The following is a 21623-nucleotide window of genomic DNA, read 5'->3' on the forward strand; positions in this document are numbered from 1 at the left end:
GAAATTCTGTGCTCCGTACTCCTACCGATTGTCTTAGGTTCTCCCTGTAAGTACAGTTGGAGACCAGAAACGGGGCCAAGACTAGAGCGGAGACCGAGGGGCTGCCTGGTGGTGTGGACTGGTTTTACAGAGTGAAAGGTCACTTTAACAGCATCTCTGTTAGCTGCTGGCATTTGGTACTCTGCACCTTTGTAAGGGTTCATCTTCTCTTTGGGGTGGAAAGAACCCTCACTAAGCACAGGACCTCTGAGTGCAGAGAGTGCTTCCTACTTCACCTTAGCGTTTGTTAGAAGGACTTGGAACTTCAGGTACAGCGTGTTCACGGAGCTTCTGGGTTGTGCGTGTGGAGGTTTGCGGGTGGGCCTGGCAGCTCTGTGCCTTCCTGGCGCCTTCTTCTGCCTCGTCCCAGGCCACTCCCTCTCGTACAAGCCGGGCGTCTACGGGGGAGCTTCAGCTGGCAGCCAGCAGTCCCACCCTGGAAAGGACTGAGTAGCCTGAGAACAGAACTGAAAATAACCACATATCAAGCAGCTGAGACACCGAACAGGACAGAAAATTTGACAGGCTTCCATGGGAAGACTGCCCGGAAGACCATCGTTTTCAGTCTTTGAACGCTCACTTCATGTTCAGAAGGGTTTCCTCCCTCGAGTCTTCCCTCTGACATCTTGGCCTTTTAGGTCCTATCAGTAAAGTTCAGGATATCTCCAACTTTTTTTAAAAAAATTTTTTAATGTTTATTTACTTTTGAGAGAGACAGAGACAGAGCATGAGCAGGGGAGGGGCAGAGAGAGAGGGAGGCGCAGAATTGGAAGCAGGCTGCAGGCTCCGAGCCGTCAGCACAGAGCCCGACGTGGCGCTTGAACCCACGAATGGCAAGGTCATGACCTGAGCTGAAGTCAGATGCTCAACCGACTGAGCCACCCAGGCTCCCCGAGGATATCTCCAACTTTTTTACGGCACCTTTTCTGTTCAAGAGTTTGTGATACGTGCATTGTTTTTTTGAAACTGAAAAGTGCTTAGAATAAAGCATATTCATCGCGCCCGAGTTAAATCTATGACACATGTAAGCTCTAGAGTGAAATAAATGATCCATTTGCCCCCTATCACCCCGTGGGAGGGAGAAAAGCCTGTGCTACTCCGGCCCTTACTTCCCTTGTGTTCCGCGCCCTCCTGTTGAGGTTTGGAGACCTGTTTCTGAAATCCCGTGTCCCAGGATTTGCTCAGTTCTTACTTAAAGGCTATCGAAATTACATAAAGTGCAGAACTGGGAAGATTGTGTCACGTGACAAAATAGAACTCACAATTGCCTTTCGATAGGTTGAGATGTAGAACCAAAGTTAATCAAGTGAAGCTTGATAGGGCTATATGTAAATTCTTGTGATTAAGATTTAAAATCTTAATTATTCAACTGCAGCATTGTACCGTCAGTGAAAGCAGTCTGGTGGTTGCAGCATGAGTCCTAACCAGTCTGTGGCCGGTGTGGCTGTGGAGGCAGGGGGGAGGTGGGGGAGGGGGGAGGAGGGAGGTGGTGGCAGGAGGCCATGGAGGGAGGCCGGCCCTGCCTTGTACTAGTCTACATAGCTGTCGTCTAACGTTCAGTTCCTGGAACCTAGGACTTCCGTAGTGGGAAGGGCCAGAGGGGAGGGGGAGGGGGAGGGGGAGGCAGCCTCCAGAAGTGGTGCGGTGATCCCGTAGCAGCAGGGCACCCTGGCCGGGACCCGACAGCAGACACTAAGTACGAGGCAGATTCAAAGTGCCCTCAACCCTGAACTCCCAGCCTGGACACCACCCGCGCCCCCCCGCCCCCCCCAAGTCATAGTGGGCCTTGCGTCTGTAGGTTTGCCTTGGGAGTCAGAGGTTCTTGCTAAGCATCCTTCCACTTTCACACTTAAGCCCTTTTCCCCTGCAGTCATGAGCCCAGCCCCCACCCACACCAGCCTCTGGGCTCGCTTCTCTCAGGACCCTGGTGGCATCACTTGTAACAGAGCCTCACTTGGCACCACCCGTCACCTGCCCCCCTTCCTGTGATGTCATGTTTGCACGTGCTCTTTCCCCCTTTCTGGCTCACCTTGGGGAGCGGGCCACCTTTGGGGAGCTTTCTGTGAATGCCCAATTTTGGTTGCGGTGCCCTAAATTCCCACAGCTATGACCTCACTGCACTGATTGCTGAGTCAGCATCTTGTCTGCCTCTTGCATGAGGTTTCCCAGGCCAGAGTATAGTACGTGTTGATCGACTAATGGACCGGCGGGGTCTGCTCCGAGTCAGGGGTAGGTGTTAGCGCTGGCTCAGAGGAGAACGTGGGCAGTAGATGCAGGCGTGGCCTGAGGCCCTTTTTCACCCTGGGCCTGAGAAAAGCTGAGGCAAAGCAGAACATACAGCCAAAAGGAAGACTGAGAAAGAGCCACCTGTGACCAGATTGCAGCAGAAAACCAGGGCTTCAGGTTAAAAGAAACGAAGAAGGCAAGGTGCAGCTTTTGTATATTCAGGGAGAACACAGGTGCCGGCCTCGTGCTGCAGGGAAGGACTTTCCGTCCGCTTGGCTCTGAAGCCTGCCGCTCTGGGCTCGGTACCCAGTCCGCCAGCAGCGACCTCCGTGCTCACCACCCTCGGTGTCCGCGGGGAGAACGGCATCCGCTTCAAAGGTCAGCGAGGGTATACTGAAACGCGTGAACGCCGACTTAGCGGAGCCTGGCACGTGCTTTGTGTTCCCCTTCTGCTTAGGATCTTGGTTTTATTGACGAGCAAAGGGATCGAGGGGAAGCGTTCATTCAGTGTCTGGTGGAGGGTGTGCACGGCCTACGTCACGAGGACGCGCGGAGCACCGTGTACACGTGCTCGCACTGGAGGCCCGGCGGCCCTCTGCAGTGTGGCCCCACAGACATGGCTAGGTTTTCACGTCTTGGTGACACGCCAAGATGATAGGAGAGCAGAGCGTCCTATTGGAAGTCACACGTGTCTGCCAGCAACAAACACAGAGCTTCATAAGTGAAGACGTCCCTCTAGGACCCTAAAATCCTGTTGTGAGAACAGAGGCTCAGCGTTCCGGCCTCAGGTTTATCTTGAAGAATGTGAGCACGCGCCTGTGCGACTTGTTAGCATTAATTTGAATATTGTACAGCTCTAGGAAGTTGAGTTTGAGGAACAGAAAGAAAAAAAAAAAGTTAAAGTTAATGGGACCTAAGGGACCTGTGGGATCCCACCAAGCAGACCAACGTATGCATTGTGGGCGTCCCAGAAGGAGGCGAGAGAGAGAGAGAGAGCGAGAAAGCAAGTATTGGAAGAAACAATGGCTGAACGTTTCCCAAGTTTGAGGAAACACCCGGGAAGCTCAGTGAACTCTCAAGATGAACTCAGAGACCCACACTAAAACACATAAACTTTTTGTTTTTTAATTTTTTAAAAATGTTTATTTTGGAGAGAGACAGAGTGTGAGTGAGGGAGGGGCAGAGAGAGAGAGAGGGAGACACAATCCGAAGCAGGCTCCGAGCTGTCAGCACAGAGCCTGACGTGGGGCTCAAACCCACAGACTGTGAGATCATGACCTGAGCTGAAGTCGGATGCTTAACCGACTGAGCCACCCAGGAGTTCCCCCCCCCCTTTTTTTTAAGTTTATTTGAGAGCGGCAGACAGCATTAGTGGGGAAGGGGCAGTCAGAGAGAGTCCCAAGCAGGTGCTGTGCTGCCAGCCCAGAGCCCGGTGCGGAACTCATGCGAACCGTGAGATCACGACCTGAGCAGAAATCAAGAGTCAGACACTTAACCAACTGAGTCCCCCAGGCGCCCCAGATACATAAACATGCGAAAAGCCAAACAAAACATCTTGAAGCAGCAAGAGAGAAGTAAATCAATACATATAACGGAATCCCAGATAAGATTAACGGATTTCCATCAGAAACCAGAGGTCAGGAGGCAGTGGATTGATATACGCAGAATGCTGAAAAGAAAAACTTTCTTTTTTTTTTTTTTTTTTAACGTTTATTTATTTTTGAGACAGAGACAGAGCATGAACGGGGGAGGGGCAGAGAGAGAGGGAGACACAGAATCGGAAGCAGGCTCCGGGCTCTGAGCCATCAGCCCAGAGCCCGACGCGGGGCTCGAACTCACGGAACGCGAGATCGTGACCTGAGCCGAAGTCGGACGCTCAACTGACTGCGCCACCCAGGCGCCCCTGAAAAGAAAAACTTTCAACCAGGAATTCTATATTCAGCAAATGTCTTTCAAAGGTGAGGGAGAAATTAAGACATTTTTAGGTAAATAAAAGCTGAGGGACTGCCATTACTATTAGACCTGCCCTTGAAGCGATGCTTAAGTCCTGCCGGTGAAATGAAAGACAGTGGAGTGTAACTTAAAGCCGTATGGAGAAATAAAGATCTCAGGAAAGAAAAATTCACGGCCAATTATAAAAACTAGTATTTTTAGGGCAGTTTGTAACTCCACATTTTGATTTCTACGTAATTTAAGAGACTAGTGCGTTCGGAATACTTGTTAATTTATGTTTTGTGACAACAACTGAGAGGGCTGGGGACAGAGACGTTAAAGGAGAGAGTGTGTGTGTTACCGAAATTAAGCTGGCATAAATACAGGGTATCGAATGTAATCCTCACGGTAACCACAAAGGAGACAGCTGTAGTGTATATATACAAAAGGAAATGGGAAAGGAATTTAAATGTTTCACTACTAAACAAGGGCAATAACAAACTAAACACAAAAGAAGACAGTAATGCAGGGAATGAGGGACAAAAAGAAGCTGAAGGCACATAACAAATAGAAAAATGACAAAAGTCCTTCTCTGTAGTTATCTTACATGTGGATTACAAGTGAATTAAACTCTTCAATGTAAAGACAGAGATTGCCAGAATGGATAAAAAGCCATCATCCAAATAACATGCTGTCTCCAAGAGACTCTAGATGCAAAGCTATAAATAAAAAGTGAGAGGATGTGAAAAGATGTTCCATGCAAATAATAACCAATGATAGCAGGAGTGGCTACACTAATATCAGATAAAAATGTGTTTAAATTTTCAAAAATTACAAGAGACAAGGGAGGGCACTATAAATACAAATTTCAGTGAAACGATACATAACAATTACAAACATTTACACATCTAATGATAGGCCACTGAAATGCGTGAAGCAAAACTTGACACAACTGAATGGAGAAACAGTTCTACAATAGTAGTCGGAGACCTTCATACTCCTCTCATAACCGTGGGCACATAAACCAGACAGAAGTAGGGAAATCGAGGACTTAACACGATAAGCCAACTAGAGTGAACACGTACCAGGCACCAGCCAACAAGAGCACGTGCGTTGCTCTCAGGTGCACATGGGACATTTTCCGTATGTCGGGCCACAGATTAAGTTTCAAGAATTTAAAAACAAGGCTGTCCTGCAATCTATCACCATAATGGGATGAAGTTCAAAATCAGTAACAAATAAAATTGGAAATTACACCAACACAGTCTTAACCAACAGAGAAGTCATCACAGGGAGATTAAAAAATACTTTGAGATGAATGAAAATGAAAACAACACATCAAAACTTACGGGATGCGGCAAAAGCAGTGCTAAAGGTTATAGGTATAAATGCTGACGTTAAAAAAGTCAAGATTGCAGAAAATCAACCACCTAACTTTACAATTTAAGGACGTGCAGAAAAAACCCAAAGCTCTCTGCCTCTCCCCTGCTCGTGCTCTGTCTCACTCTGTCTCTCAAAAATAAATAAATGTAATAAAAAAACTTTTTAAAATGGCACCAGGTCATTTGGAACCATAGTTTCTGCTAAATGTGATAAAATACAGGTTTTTTTTTTTAATTAAAAAATAAATCCAAGTATTGGCAAGGATACGGCCATGTTAAGTGAAATAAGCCAGGCACAAAAACACATATCCTAGAGAATTCCACTTACACTGGGTGTTTAGAGCAGTCGCCGTCATACCTGTGGTGGTGCCAGGGGCTGGGGGAGCCGGGAGCTAGTGTCAGTGGGCAGAGAGGTTCAGTTTTCCAAGACGGAAGCGATTACAGGGGCGGATGGATGGTGGTCACAGCTGCACGTCAGTCCGTTACACTGAAATGTATGTTTCCATGGTTTAGACAGTGAAGTTTCTGTTGTATTTTACCACGATTAAAAAATCAGAAGAAAATGAAATGGGAAAAAAGTACAAATATCACTCAAAGATTCAAGAAAGAGGTAAAGTTTTATCTTATTTACATTTGTAATACTTCTGAAAAACACACACAGGTCTGCAAACCCTTACCTGAAATCCTTAGGGTCTGAAGCAGCACATTGTATCAAAAACATTGTTAAACGTTTAAACGTTCACATTGAGTAGCTTCACCGGAGGAAGGACTTTGGGGAAAAAGGAGGTAATGATAATCGTGGTAGTTGACATTCACCACACGCTGACTGAAGGCTCGAATGGTGCAAGCTGTGCTTTGTGTGGACACAGCCGCGTACCCCTCACAGCCGCGTACCCCTCACAGCCGCCTGCGGGCGCCGGCAGCCCGTGGTACGGATGAAGACGCGGAGGTTCGAGCGGCTCTGGGATCGTCCTCCAGCTCAACTGAGGCTCCACTGGTCCCGATGCCTTCCTTGGGGTTGAGGCATTACAGCAAGGCGATGATGGGGTCCCCTACCTTCTGTCCAGGCAGCCAGAATCCGGCTGAGGCAACACGTGGACCTCCTCAAAGCCAAGGCATCGAGGCGGCCCCGTCCTCGCCAGCACCAGGTTTAGAAACGGGCACTTGGCCAGTGAGAGGCGAGGGGGCAAGAGGAGAGGCCCCTTTGCCTGCCTCTGGACACTTGATCGGAGTTGTGCCGGGCAGACCTGACAGCATAGGAAACCATGGCCTGGGCTTGTCTGAGCTGGCTGCGAATGATCTTCCTTCACTGTCCTGTCTCTGTCCTCCTCTTGGGCAAAATGAGAAGTGGTATCTGCGTTGTTAAAACAAATTCACTTAGTCCTGTTAATTGTACTTAAAAGGATCCTGATTCCCCAACTGAAATGGGGGGGGGGGGAAGGGGTGTGGGCCAGCCCATTATTAGCCATTAACACCTCAGTGCTAATGAGTCACTTGGGCAACCACCTGCCATCTTGAAGAGCAAAGATGAGCCTATGGCGCCAGAGGATTGGCGACGACAAAGTCTAACGTTCCCTGTGTTCTTCTGGCATGACTGGAAGCACTTTGTATTCATTTGATTCTGGGAGGCAGAGGCGACGTAACCCATCACAGCGCCAGAGTCAGCCTGTAGCCGCGCTTCTCTGCTGCCCCCCTTATTTGTGGGCAGGGGAGCCCCTCAGCGCGAGAGGCCGCGGCTCCCACACCCGCCTCCTGCCAGGGTAGAGAGAGCTTGGCCACCGGGCCAGCCCCACTGGGATGGGGCGAGGGCTCCCGGCAAGGGGACGAGCCCAGGCCGTGGCCGGAACTGCGCAACCTTGCATCCGATATGCACTTAGCCCACAGGCCAGCCGGTTACTACATTCTGGCAATTTTCTGGTTGCCGAAAGAGGTCATCGCCCTCGTGTTTTCTTGGAGGTCCCTTCCAGTATGTGACAGGCTCAGTGTGTCTGGGGTAGTGGGGACACCAGAGAAAATCGGGGAAAAGACAAAAGGGGGCGGGGGGGGGGGGAGATGGGGGGAGGCAGAAAGGCGCCCTGGCCGGCGAGCCCCAGGCCACTCGCCATGCCGGGGCGTGGGCTTGCAAGACCAGTGCTCGTCTTACGAACACGGAAACTGAGGCCCAGGCAGAGGTGAGCTCGCCGGGCGCCCAGGTCAGAGCCCGTGCCCGTAACCGTGGATGCCGGTGCCTCCAGAAAGACAACGCACGGGCACGTTTCAGAGAAAGTTTCCCTAGACCCTCGCTGCTCACGGGGTGGCCCCAGTAGAAGCGCGGGAGCTAGAGCCCCATTCCCAGGGCGAGTCCACACCTGGGGGTCTTCCAGGCTCCACAGATGCCTCACGCGCACGTCCCGCACGAGGAGGCTGGGAAGCACGGACCCGGCGAAACCCTCACACCAGCCTCGTGAGCAGGCTAATGAGCCCGTCCGCATTCTGACTTCCTACAGCTGCCTTTGGGTGTGAGGCTGCCGCTCCGTGGGCGCTCGCTTTGCTCACTGCAATCCGCCGGGCTCGCCTGTCTCGCCCCCGTGACTTTGTTGGGGCAGGGCAGGTTGTCCTGCTTCAGTGCACGTCTCTGGGGGGGCTTCCAAACCAGACCCCGGCCCGCCCCGGCCTTCCCGATTCAGCGGCCGCGAGCTGCGTGGCTGCCTTTCCGTTGACCTGGTGGTGCCCGCGCTGCGAGCTCAGGAAGCACGCTGTGCAAACCACGAGGGCACCTCGAGGGAGAGGAGGGGAGCTTCGCTGTCCTCGGGACGCGCCCACAAGAAGGGAAGCCACGGCCAACAGCGACTTTCAACCTCAGCCGCACACCCAAGCCCCCGGGGTGCTTGCCGAAGACCCCTGTCCCGGGCCCCTCCCACACCAGTGCATCTGCAGCGTGGGGCCAGGTCCTGCCTGGGCAAGGGTCCTAGTGGCTCGAGTGAGAGGCTGGCGTGGAGAGTCCCTGCTCTGTGGGTGACTTCCCTTGGCCAAGTCTTCCAGTGTCCCGTGTGGTACAGTCGCTGGCTCCTCCAAGGACCCGGACCCCCTCGAAGGAACAGAAGTCTAGCTTTGTAGCTTACTCTCATGTCCAGGAAGGAAAGTCTAGGTGTTAGATGAGAAATCACAGGTCCTTGGGCGCCTGGGTGGCTCAGTCAGTTAAGTGTCCAACTTCGGCTCAGGTCATGATCTCCCGGTTCATGGGTTCAAGCCCCGGGGTCGGGCTCTATGCTGACAGCGCAGAGCCTGGAGCCTGCTTCGGATTCTGGGTCTCCCTCTCTCTCTTCCCCTCCCCTACGTGTGTGCTCTCTCTCTCAAAGACAAAAAAAAAAAAAAAAAAAAAAAAATCACAGGTCCTTTTATTTATTTTTTTTTTCAACGTTTTTTATTTATTTTTTGGGGACAGAGAGAGACAGAGCATGAACGGGGGAGGGGCAGAGAGAGAGGGAGACACAGTATCGGAAACAGGCTCCAGGCTCCGAGCCATCAGCCCGGAACCTGACGCGGGGCTCGAACTCACGGACCGCGAGATCGTGACCTGGCTGAAGTCGGACGCTTAACCGACTGCGCCACCCAGGCGCCCCCACAGGTCCTTTTAAAGCAGTCCGCTGCCTTGAAAGGGAGGGGGCACAAGTGTATTTACATCGATGAATGAGGGGCACTTACCTGGGACAAGGGGTAAGAAGAAGGGACAGAAATACAGGATCAGGAGGAGGGGTTTGAGGAGGAAGGCACAGATGCCCACACAGGTCCAGGTAAGGGAGCAGAGGCCTCCCAGGGCTGGTTCAAAGCATGAGGGGGCCTTGAGATCCTGCGGCCCTGCCCGTGGCACTCCCACCTCAGACCTGATCAAGGAAGTTTCCAAGTTTTCCTATTTGTGGGACCTGCTCCTGGGCTCCCAGAAAAGCTACACTGTAACATTTACCAAGGTCAGAAAGACTTGGCAAAACCTCAGATTTGTGGCTGTATTTCTGCCCTGGGCACACACTGCACGCGTGCTTCGTTATCAAAATAGAATCTGACATAAAGTAAGAGGAAAAAAAAAAAACAAAAAAACAAAAACCTCCTTGGTTCCCTTGAGATTACAATCACACAGCCCCGCACATAGTGCACATAGTTAAAAACCTGTCTGTAACTTTCCGGAATGTCCTTCTTCCTGATGATTTGGAACTCTTTATGTAACACACACATATGACCCTGCAGCAAACGTTCCTTCCCCGGAGCACTCACTGGCTTCTCTGTGGAGATTGTGTGTCCCGGGAGCTGTCCTCACCTGGGCTCCAATAAAACTTTTTGTTTTTTTTAATTTTAAAAGGGGCTTGTTCATTTTGCATCCACAAACCCCTTTCCCCCTGTTCATGGCCTGTTAAAATGGCATCCAGACCACAGATGCCAGTTTCTCGTGGATTTTTCTGGATCTGGTAACTCACTGTTTCTCAGCTGCGGTCCTGGGGGCCTGGGGCTGGACCATCTCCCGCACAGCCTGCCGACACCCCCACACCCACCCCCTCTGGGGATTTAGCTCCTGAGACACAAAACAGGTCCCTCCTCCTCCCAAGATTCTCCGGTATAAGGGGTTTACTGCTAATTATTATGGGAAAACAAGGAATTAATACTTGTAAATGTGAGGAATTAGAAAACCGTAAAGTCCTGAGAGTCTTGTAATCTGGTTCCATATCTGTTTTCCTCGAGAGTGTGGAAGACAGCCCCTTTCTCTCTCCTGCCTTCTTCAGGGTTCTTGTTGTGGGTGGGCTCACCCACCCTCCCCTCCCCTTCAGACCCAACCTAAAAGGAAGGGCGCCCTGACCCTTCCCAGCCCCAGATCGCGGCCCCTGGCGTCAGGCAAAACTCGAGCCTGTGAGGACTGATGTCTACACCCATCGGATGTTACTCTCACCGGGCTTCAGCTCTCGGCAAAGATCCACATGAGGCATTCCTCGCAACACACAGTTTTCACCTGGATACGCGGCCTCACCGTTTCAAGGGATATGGGGGTAAAGCCAAGCAAAGGGCTCCTGACTTTTACAGCTCAGACCAGAGGGTACAGTGGATGGTTTGGATTCACAATCGCCAGTTCAGAAAAGCCCACCCTGGCTGGTCCTCTGGGGCCTGCCTTCCTTGCTTGTGATACCAGCCCCTTTAAAGGGCTTCTTCAGGAATCAGGTCAGAGAACCAAAACGAAGTTCCCACCCTCCCTCCCTTCCTTCCTCCCTCCCTCCCTCTCCTCCCCTCCTCCCTCCCTCTCTCTCCTCCCCTCTTCCCTCTCCTCCCCTCCTCCCTCCCTCCCTCCCTCTCTCTCCTCCCCTCTTCCCTCTCCTCCCCTCCTCCCTCCCTCCCTCCCTCTCTCTCCTCCCCTCTTCCCTCTCCTCCCCTCCTCCCTCCCTCCCTCTCCTCCCCTCTTCCCTCTCCTCCCCTCTTCCCTCTCCTCCCCTCCTCCCTCCCTCCCTCCCTCTCCTCCCCTCTTCCCTCTCCTCCCCTCCTCCCTCCCTCCCTCCCTCTCTCTCCTCCCCTCTTCCCTCTCCTCCCCTCCTCCCTCCCTCCCTCTCTCTCCTCCCCTCTTCCCTCTCCTCCCCTCCTGCCTCTCTTCCTCCCCTTCCCTCCTCCCTCCTTTCCTTCCTAATATTTATTTTATTCTGAGACGGAGAACCCTAGCAGGCTCCGAGCTGTCAGCGCAGAGCCCGATGCAAGGCTTCAGCTCAGGAATCTTGAGATCACGACCTGAGCCACCCAGGCGCCCCAGAACGAGGTTGTCCCGCAGCGGCTTCCAGTCCCACCCCCTTTGCTGACGTTTACAAAAGGCAGGAGAAAACGATTCAGTAGCAAGAAACTCCTGTGTTTCCATCACCCTCAGGCCCACGTTGTGCCCCACGAGCTGCGGAGGGACGTTTACTGACGTTTTCGTACCTGGAGCCCCCGGAGCCGGGCGTGCGTGCGCGGCGCCTGCAACCCCGGGGTCGGGACATTCCGGACCAGGGTCCCCTCCGGCCGCCCTCGCTGCCCTTGGGTCCGAGAAGACTCCATCCGACCCCAGGCACTCAAGTCCGCGCACCGGCTGCGAAAAGCTGGAACCTCGGGGCAACGCCCCCCTCCCACGCCGCCCCGGCCCGCGTGAGCTTCGGGCGGGCGCTGCGGGCGCCCAGGTGCTGAGGTGAAGGTCGTCCGCTCGGCTCGGCTGCTTGGGACCCCCCAGTCCACTCGGGAGCAGGTGTGGCTTTGGGGTTCCAGCCGTTTGTTTCAAAATTGCAGAGCGACCCCAGCCCGGGGCGCGGGTGGGGGACGAAGAGCCGGGGTCGGTAGCTGGGGCGGCCGGAGGGGCGGGAGATGTGAGCCCGGGACACGGACGGGGCGGGGGAGGGGCGGGGTCGGTGGGGTCGGTGGGGGTGGCCGGAGGGGCGGGGTGGGGGGGAAATGCGGGCCCGGGGCGCGAAAAGGGAGGGGAAGGGGCAGGGTTGGTGGGGGCGGCCCGAGGGGCGGGGGTGCGGGCCCGGGACGTGAAAGGGGCGGGGTCGTGAAAGGGGGCGGACGGAGGGCGTAGGGGTGCGGGTGTGGGAGCGGACGGGGCGGGGTCGCTGGGGGTGGCCGAGGGGCGGGGGGATGCGGGCCCGGGGCGCGAGAGGGGCGGGGTCGGCGGGTGCTGGGTGGGGGTGGCCGGAGGGGCGGCGGGGACTGGGGATGAGGGCCCGGGGCGCGAAAGGGGCGGGGTCGGTGGGGGCGGCCCGAGGGGCGGAGGTGCGGGCCCGGGACGTGAAAGGGGCGGGGTCGTGAGGGGGCGGACGGAGGGGGGGGGTAGGGGTGCGGGTGTGGGCGCGGACGGGGCGGGGAAGGGGCGGGGTCGCTGGGGGTGGCCGAGGGGCGTGGGGGGGGGATGCGGGCCCAGGGCGCGGAAGGGGCGGGGAACAGGCTTGGTCGGTGGGGGGACCTGAGGGGCGGGGGATGCGGGGCAGAGGCTTGGGAAGCGGGGGAAGGGCCGGGGTCAGTGGCGGCGGCCCGAGAGGCGGAGGTGCAGGCTTGGGGCTCAGGGCAGCGCTCTCCCGGGGCTGGTTGTTCGGGCCACACCGCGAGTCCTGGAAGACGCTGAGGGGTTCCCGCGGTCCCGCAGCCTCGGCCGTGCGGGTCCGTGCCGGCCCGGGCTAGTCCCCGCGACACCAGCCAGAGCTGGAGGTTCCAAAGGGTAAGGGGCTCGCCCCAGGTCAGGTCAGCGAGCCCTGAGCCTGCCTGTCCAGATCGCGGGTGCCGCTCGGTCCCTTGGCAGAGGCCCTGCGGGGGCGTCTGGGTCGCCCACCGTGCGCGCGTCCACGCTCGACCCTGCCGGGGGTGGGGGGGGGCGGTACCTCTGCTCGCGCCAGCTTTGTGCGTGGGTGGCTGATCTCTGTTGGGTCTCAGGGTTCTTACCCCGCGGTGTGGGGGCCATTCCTCAGAGGGCCTCACCTTCCAGCTCCCTGATGCCGGTGCCTGGACTCCCGGTGAGGGCCCCCCCCCCCCCCTCAGGCCAGGGCGGGACCGAGTAGACTAAGGCTTTTTCCTTCTTCCTTCTGCTATGCGCCCTCCCACCCTGCATTGGGGATTAAAATCCACCTGGAGAATTCCCGGTTAGGAATTTACATTGAGATAGAAACTTCCAGAAAATATCTTCTAAATTATATAGAAGACACTTTTATAGAAAATGTCTTCATCTGGGGCGCCTGGGTGGCTCAGTCGGTTGAGCGTCCGACTTCGGCTGGGGCGTGATCTAGTGGTTTGTGAGTTCGAGCCCCAAGTCGGGCTCTGTGCCTGGAGCCTCCTTCAGATTCTGTCTGCCTTTCCCCTGCTCGTGCTCTCTCAGTCTCTCAATAATAAATAAACATTAAAAAACCTAAAAAATAATAAATAAACATTAAAAAAACTAAAAAAAAACTAAGAAAACTAAAACTAAAAAAAACTAAAAAAAAAAAAAACACCATCAAGGATAATAAATAATTGGTTTCACTAACTCAACATAAAGCCTCTTCCAACTACACAATGATCTCACTGTAGCTTTTATTAAAATTTTAGCCGATGGTTGAAAGATGCTTCCCTAATGCTCCAGGAGGACCTCTCCCCAGGGTAGGAATAGGCACCTCAACACCAGCGTACCCCAGATTACCTCACAGCTCCTCCCCCGGGGTAAGTGGCAGTTCCTTTCTTGGGGAAAACGTCATGCATCACGCGGCTGTGTGTGAGCCCTAAAGGTGGGTGGGCCCCCTGATCTTAGCCCCTCATGAGTGCTTCCGGGATGTTTTAAGGGGGTTCCTCAGGCCGTGTTTATGTCTGGGTGCTTGTTGGGATTAGGAGGGAAATAGTGGTCACATACTCCCTTACCACCAACTTTCATGGCCTCCTGATGCATTAGTGGATTTGTGCAATTCTCACCCCCTAGGTATCATGGAGACCCATCCTCCCTCGCCTGGAGCCCAGACCCAGGTGCATTTTAGACTTTGGAATGTTTTGGACTTTAAAACAGGGATGTGCACATAGATTGGACATTATGTAGCAGGCTCCAGGCGAACCTGTTATCAAACGTGTTACAATTTCTGTAGCGCAACACGAAGAGACTCTTGAACGTATAAATAATAACACTGTTTTCTCGCTGGGACGTGTCTTGCTGTCAGTTAAGGACTTGCGGTTTCCAGAGCTTTCTGCAGTTTGGATTTGTGGATTAGAGACCCTGAACGCATCAGTGCATTCCCTTAAATAGAGGAGCTTCAAGTGTTTGCTGAATGCTTCCATTTCTAGTTTCCAGATTTGCCTTGGACAAGTAGGTCCCGAACGTGAGCCTCACTCACATCCGTATTTCTGATCCTGGAAAAAGATGGTGGCCGTCCCTGTGTTCTGGAACTTCTCTTTCAGTTTCGTGTCTTTCTGCCAACTCCTCAGTACTGGCAGGCAGTCAAACCTCTTCCCGGCCCTCTTCTGCTGACCGTTCTTCCTCAACACCCTCTGGACCTTGGTCACCTTCGGTGATTCCTGTGTGGGGCCTCCAGGCCCTGGGGTTCTGGTGACTTGGCACAGAACTGGTTGTGGTCTGCAGTTCTGACAGCCTGTTGGGGAAAATGGAGCCCCCCCCGCCCCCCGCCCCAGCTTGCCTGTTAGCATTCTACCAACGGCACCAAGTCTTTGAGTAAACTGGCTGCGATCCCTGTGTGGGAGCAAGCTGGAGCCAGCTCGTCCGTGTCCGTCATCAGCACTGTGACGCTGACGGGAGCAAGCCGGCCACTGTCCTCATAGGCGTCACCTTGCACGCGGTGCGGTCCTTTCTTCTCCCTGCTGGTCAGCACAGACCGCAGGCGTGATCTGGGTTCCGTGGACCCTGTTGCACTTGAACTGGCACGGGAGGGACGCATACAGTGACAGGGCTCCAAGCTTCCTAAACTCAATCCTTATTTTTTTAGTTGGGAAAATCATGGTATTGGCATCTGTGTATGTTTTAGTTTTGTGGTTTTCTAATGGGACGAGGGGATGAGAATTGCGCACCTTGTTTTAGGAACATGGAGTCTGAGAGGCAGCTGGGACTCATCCGCTGTTTCCCTTGAAGGGGAAACCATGTTAGCTCGGCAACATTTTAACATATAATGTGTCCCAACCCACAGACACCAGGGTAAGCGCATCAGATGAACACCCTTCGGGCCAAGAAGAGTGAACTTGGCCCCCACCCTGGGCAGCTCTCTTCCAGGCCTTGGGACCCCGGTCGCCCGGAGCTGACAGGGCACCAGCTCCACTGGTGGCCACTGCTGCGTTGGGAAGTCCATTAAAGTCCATTAAAGTACCCATGAAACCATCCCCTAATGAAATGACAAAGTGGGGGGTGACACAGTTCTCAACTTGAACGGTTTCTCCCCAGTGCATCCTTTTTAAAACTCCCCAGGTTTTCTCGTTGGGCCTGGGTAACACTGTCGACTCGCCGCCCTTCTAAGAGTCTGCCTTCCTTTTCCTCATCCGGTCTCTCCGTCCCAAGAGAGCCCATCCAACCCGTGGGTCTCAAAGCGAGGCGTCCTGCTCTGCTCCGTGGCACTGGTGAGGTGGGGCCCCCCGTCCTGCTGGATCCGAATCAGCTCTAGGGCTTGGGACGCACCTCGAGTCTGGCCTCAAGAGCCCGTGGCCCCTCTGTTTTGCCCCTTCAGTGCCTCTTGCAGCTATATAAAAAGGTTTGCGGGGACGCTCTGGAGTGCGTCTCCTCAGCTTCCCCAAGTGCAGCCTTTCTGTTCGAGATCCGTACCTTCTGCACAGCCCTGCGATTTCTGTGGTCCCTTCCTGGGCTTGAGGCTCAGGGTCACCCACAGCAGGTGTAGGGACCTACATAAGACCAGACACGGCTGGCAGGAAGGGCTCCCCCCAGTGTGTCCTCTTCCAGCATTGTAGGTTTGCTAACTCCCGGCAGGGACTGTCCTTTCCCTTCCCTCACCGGTGAAGTAGTTAAAGCTTCTGGCCCCCCAGAGGGGCCCTCCAAAGGCCATGTCTAGAAGCCACCGGCTGGGGTGTGGAGGAGTTTCTGCACTGGCTCTGACAGAAGGGAGGTGTTCGTAGAACTCTCAGAAGGACAGCACTGTGTCGATGCACATTTTTATTTGGAACAATCTTTCTTTGTGATTGGAAAGTGGGGAGGGCCAAGGGGTGCAGAGGTGGGTGATGCGCTTGTTACAGGGACCCAGGTGGGGAGGGGTGGGGCGTGGAGGGAACGAGAAGCGGTTGCACAGGGTTCCCGCTGTGTTTACTTAGCTCTGTATATTTTACCGTCCATTGCTGTTTGTCATCTGACACTCGGATAAGTAGAATAGTTCAGTGGGTCTGCACCTTCCCGCCAGCAGCTTTAACTGTTAACAACTCCTGGTCACTGGTACCCACCACCTCCCCACTCCCGTGTCCCTCCCTCACCCTGACCTGCTCTGAAGCGAACCCCAGACATCATAACATTTCGCCTGCGACTTTCACAGTGAAATGATTACCGCAGTCAAGCTAATTAATGTGAAATCTCCACACGTGGTTACTTCCTAGGAGGCTTTTTTTTTTTTTAAGACTACGTTATTTATTTAAATTCAAGTCAGTAAACACACAGTGCGGTATTGGTCTCAGGAGTAGACTCCGGTGATTCGTCACTTACGTGCCACACCCGGCGCTCATCCCAGCCTCGCCCTCCTCAGTGCCCGTCGCCCATCCGGCCCCTCCCCCACCCGCCTCCCCGCCAGCCACCCTCCGTTCGTTCTCTGTGGTTAAGAGTCTCTTGTGGTTTTCCTCCCTCTCTTTTTTATCTTATTTTTCCTTCCCTTCCCCTATGTTCATCTGTTGTGTTTCTCAAATTCCACATATGAGTGAAATCATGATACTTGTCTTTCTCTGACTAATTTTGCTTAGCATAATACACTCCAGTTCCATCCACATTGTTGTAAATGGCACGATGTCATTCCTTTAGATTGCTGAATAAGGTTTCATTATATATTACTGGAAAGCCCTCAAATACATGGAGGTTAAAGAACATCCTACTAAAGAATGAATAGGTTAACCAGGAAATTAAAGAAGAAATAAAAGAATACATGGAAACAAATGAAAGTGAGAACATGACAGTGCAAACACTTTGGATGCAGCAAAGGCAGTCCTAAGAGGAAAATACATTGCAATGCAGGCCGATCTCAAGAAGCAAGAAAGATCCCAAATACACAACTACCCTTTCTAGTTCCTACCTAAAGGAACTAGAAAAGGAGCAGCAAAGAAAGCCTAAGCCAGCAGAAGAAGGGAAATAATAAAGATTAGAGCAGAAACAAATGATACAGAAACAACAACAAAAAACAGAACAAGTCAACTAAACTAAATGCTGGCTCTTTGAAAGAATAAAGAAAATTCTAGATTTGCTGGCTAGACTTAACAAAGAGAAAAGACAGAGGACCAAAATAGATAAAATTACAAATTAAAGAGAAGAGATCACAACCAACACCACAGAAATACTCCAATTCCCTATTCATAGTATTATATTCATAGTAGTATAAGAGAATACTATGAAAAATTATGTGCCAACAAACTGGGCAATCTGGAAGAAATGGACAAATTCCTAGAAACATATAAGCTACCAGAACTGAAACAGGAAGAAATAGAAAATTTGAACAGGCCCGTAAACAGCAAAGAAATGGAATCAGTTATCAAAAATCTCCCAAAAAACGGGAGTCCTGGGCCAGACCGCTTCCCAGGGGAATTCTACCAAACATTTAAAGAAGAGTTAATACCTATTCTTCTCAAACTGTCCCAAAAAAAGAAATGGAAGGAAAACTTCCAAACTCATTCTATGAGGCCAGCATTACCGTGATTCCAAAACCAGACAAATACCCCACTCAAAAGGAGAACTATAGGCCAATACCCCTGGACGTGGATGCAAAATTTCTCAACGAGATTGGAGCAAATCGAATTGAACACATTAAAATAATAATTCTCCATGTTAAGTGGGATTTATTCCTGGGCTGCAGGGCTGGTTCACTATTCACAAATCAATCAATGCGATACACCACATTAATACAAGAAAGGGTAAGAACCATCTGATCCTGTCAATAGACGCAGAAAAAGCATTTGGCAAAATACAGCATCCTTTCTTGATAAAAACCCTCAACAAAGCAGGGATAGATGGGACATACCTCAACGTCATAAAGGTCATATCTGAAAGACCCCCAGCTGACCTCATCCATTTCTCAGGAAAACCCAAGAGCTTACCCCGTAAGGTCAGGAACATGAACAGGGATGCCCATGAGGCTTTTTAAGAAGTTTGTTTACCAGAATGAGATCCAAAAAAGGTTCAGATATTGCAATTAGTTGATGCTTCTTAAATCTGTTAGTTCCCAGGTTCCTATTTTTTTTAATTTTTTTTTTTTTTTACATTTATTTTTGAGAGGCAGAGAGAGACAGAGCACAAGTGGGGGATGGGCAGAGAGAGAAGGAGACACAGAATCCGAAGCAGGCTCCGGGCTCTGAGCTGTCAGCACAGAGCCCGACGCGGGGCTCGAACCCACAAACCACGAAATCATGACCTGAGCTGAAGTCGGCTGCTCAACCGACTGAGCCACCCAGGCACCCCGGTTCCTATTTTTTTAAATGCTTTTTTTTTTTTTTTTTTTTAAATTTTGAGAGAGAGCAGGGGAGGGGCAGAGGGAGAGAGAGACAATCCCAAGCAGGCTCCGCACTGTCAGCACAGAGAACGACGTTGGGCCAGATCCATGAACCATGAGATCATGATCTGAGCCAAAATCAAGAGTCTGATGCTTAGCCAACTGAGCCCTCCGGGTGCCCCTAGGTTCCCTATTTTTTGAATTGAAATTTACTTTGAAAAGGCTGGAGATGTGACTTCTGGAACACCCCGTCCATTGTAGACTTTCTGCACCACAGGAATGTTCTGTGTCCAGCCAGGCAGCCCCTGTCCGTATGTTGTCTCTGGACACTTGGAATATGGCTACTGTCCCTGAGGAACTGAACTTTAAGTTGTATCCTATTGAGTTAACTGGAACTCAAACAGCACTGGTAAAGCAGCCTGCCTCATCGGACAGCGCAACTCTGGGGGTTCTCGTGCCCTAGGTTCTGCAGCTGGCCATCCAGGATGAACTTTGAAGCAGGACCTGTGGCTAGATTGGGTGCCGGGTGTGACAGATGACACAGCAGGTTTCCTGTGCCTGGGAGGGCAGAGGGGCCCTTGGTTGAGACCGGGGAGGCCAGGGAGGGGGGCCCCACTAGGCATCTGTCTGCCCAGGACCCGGTGGGGAGGCGCAAGGCCTCCTGCAAGTGCAGCGGAGGCTCCAGCTCTGAGTCTGAGGGGCTTCGGAGGTAGGGGCCCTGGAGCCCCCTGAAGCCTGGAGCTGAGCTGGGGCAGCCACCTGCTGGGCAGTGCAGGTGACGCGGTCAGCTCTGGCCTCGGGTGCGGCAGGTGGTGTTGGTGGATGCAGGCCCCCGGCCTTGCGGGGGACACAGAGGGGTGCAGGAGGGCAGGAGGGTGGTAAGGCTCCCAGCCTGAGCTGAGGAGAAGTAGACACGGGACCAGCTCCATGCACTCAGGGGCGGCAGTGACGGAGGGCAGAGTTGTGGACCCCAGCACTTAAAGCAAAAGCCACTCACAGCTCTGCCGACATCAGATGTGTGGGACGCACCCACCAACCAATCCTGCAGCTCTCTGACCAGCCGGGAGTCTTTCAGTTCGCTTCGGAACTCACACGGACCATTGGGATTTGTGCAGACCCCACACACAGACCCTCAGGCACGGGGGGGGGGGGGGGTGTCCCAGGTTGTCCCCCGTACTTGTGACCGACCGGCTGCGAATTGGGGTTCCATCATTTGCTAGGGCAGGGACACTCTTGCTTACGCTGAGTGGCTTACCGTGTCATAAAGGATGTGACAGGACACGGGAACGGCCAGATGAAGATCCATACGGGGTGAGGTCCCAGCGGGTCCTGAGCGTAGGATCTTCTGTCCCCGTGGAGTTGGGAGCGGGCCGCCCTGCCGGGACGTGGGTGCGTTCGCCAACCCAGGAGATCCCCGCACCCCGCACTTTGGGGATCTTTGTGGAGGAGGCGTGATGGGTCATGAACTCAGTCTCCAGCCCCCTCCCCTCCCTGAGGACGGGTGTGGGGCTGCAGGCCCCAGGCGTCTGCTCTGGCTGGGCTCTGGTGACCAGCCCCATAAAGAAGCCGAAGCTCTGGGCTAGGGCCAGGCGGGGTCCATTGTGTAAAGGAGGAGGAAGGGGATGGTTTGAAGTTGGGGGCAGACTTGTGGGAGGAGGTGCCCCACCCGAGGGTTCTGGACCACGGTGTCTGCCAGAGCCAGGCTGGGTACAGCTGCAGAGTTCTGAGTCTGTCTTTGGTCAGGCCCTTGGGAATGCCTTGTGAGCTGGGGTCCGCTTCTCCCAAAAGACCCATAAACACCCAGCTTCAGGGTTCCTGGACCCAGAGCACCAGGCCAAGGGGCTAGGGTGAAGCCAGGTGGGTCGTTCTGGGGTTGCAGGAGTCCAAGCCCGGCAGGAGGAACGCAGAAGGCAGAGGGGGGTGGGGGCTTGGAAGAAGTCGTCTTCCCAAAGCTGTTTCTTCCTGTGTCTGGCCAGCCCACATTGCGCTGACACCGGGACCCCCACTTGTAGGTCATGTGCGTGTCCCCGCGGCCCCTCCCTAGCCCTCCCTTGGCCACCCAGCTCTTAGAACTCAGTCGGCTTTTTCTCCCTCTTCCCCACTGCAGAACATCCAGGGAGGGAGAGCAGCTTCGGGAAGCCGTGGGTGGGTCTGCGCAGCAGGTGCACAACGCCCTTAGTCCCAGGCTCTCAGGTTCCTAACCCCGTAGGGTTGCAGCGTGGGGGTCCCCACGGGACACTCCTCCCCCACGGATCCCCTGCCCCCTCGTGGCGAGCTCAGACCCGGGACTTCACCCCTGCATCGTGTTCCCGCCCGGCTGCCCACGGGGCACCTGCTGGGAGAAGAGCCTCTGTTCAAGGCAGTCGTGGCGCGGGCGGGGTCTTGTCGGCCTTGCCAGGACCCGGGCCCTGGTGGTGGGAGCCGTGGCTCCCTGGTGGTGGTTGACGTGGCAGTTTCGTTGCCCCGTGGAGAATAGGTTATCGGAAGTGCAAAAGCCGCCCGGCCAACCGGGAGCCGCCCGGCGTGGAGGTGGTGGGTTCCAGACACGTTGGCCGCTGGAGCTGGCGCATCCCCGGCAGAGTGCAGACAGGTGTGAGTGTGCACGGGGCGCCTGGGTGGCCCCGGCTGCGGAGGGGCTGTCCCGATTGCCTGCGTTCATGCTGTCAGAGCGGGCCCCCGGGGGCGGTGAGCCCCCTCCCCCCTCCCCCTAGCACCAGGAGCGCCACCGCCGTGACCTCCGGCCCTTCGGCCACAGAGCAGACAGGGAGCCTCAGACCTGCGTTACACTCGTCGGGAATCCTCTCCAGGGGATGCTGATTTTGAGGGAGGTTATTGCACTTTGGGAGTGACATTTTACATTTGTCCTTTACCCAGGATGATGCTTCTAGTATGTGATGCTTTTAGAATTATCTAAATCTTAGGGACGCCT

This window comes from Panthera onca, chromosome D3, assembly GCF_046562875.1.
Source record: "Panthera onca isolate mPanOnc1 chromosome D3, mPanOnc1 haplotype 2, whole genome shotgun sequence".
In the NCBI taxonomy this organism is placed as follows: domain Eukaryota; kingdom Metazoa; phylum Chordata; class Mammalia; order Carnivora; family Felidae; genus Panthera; species Panthera onca.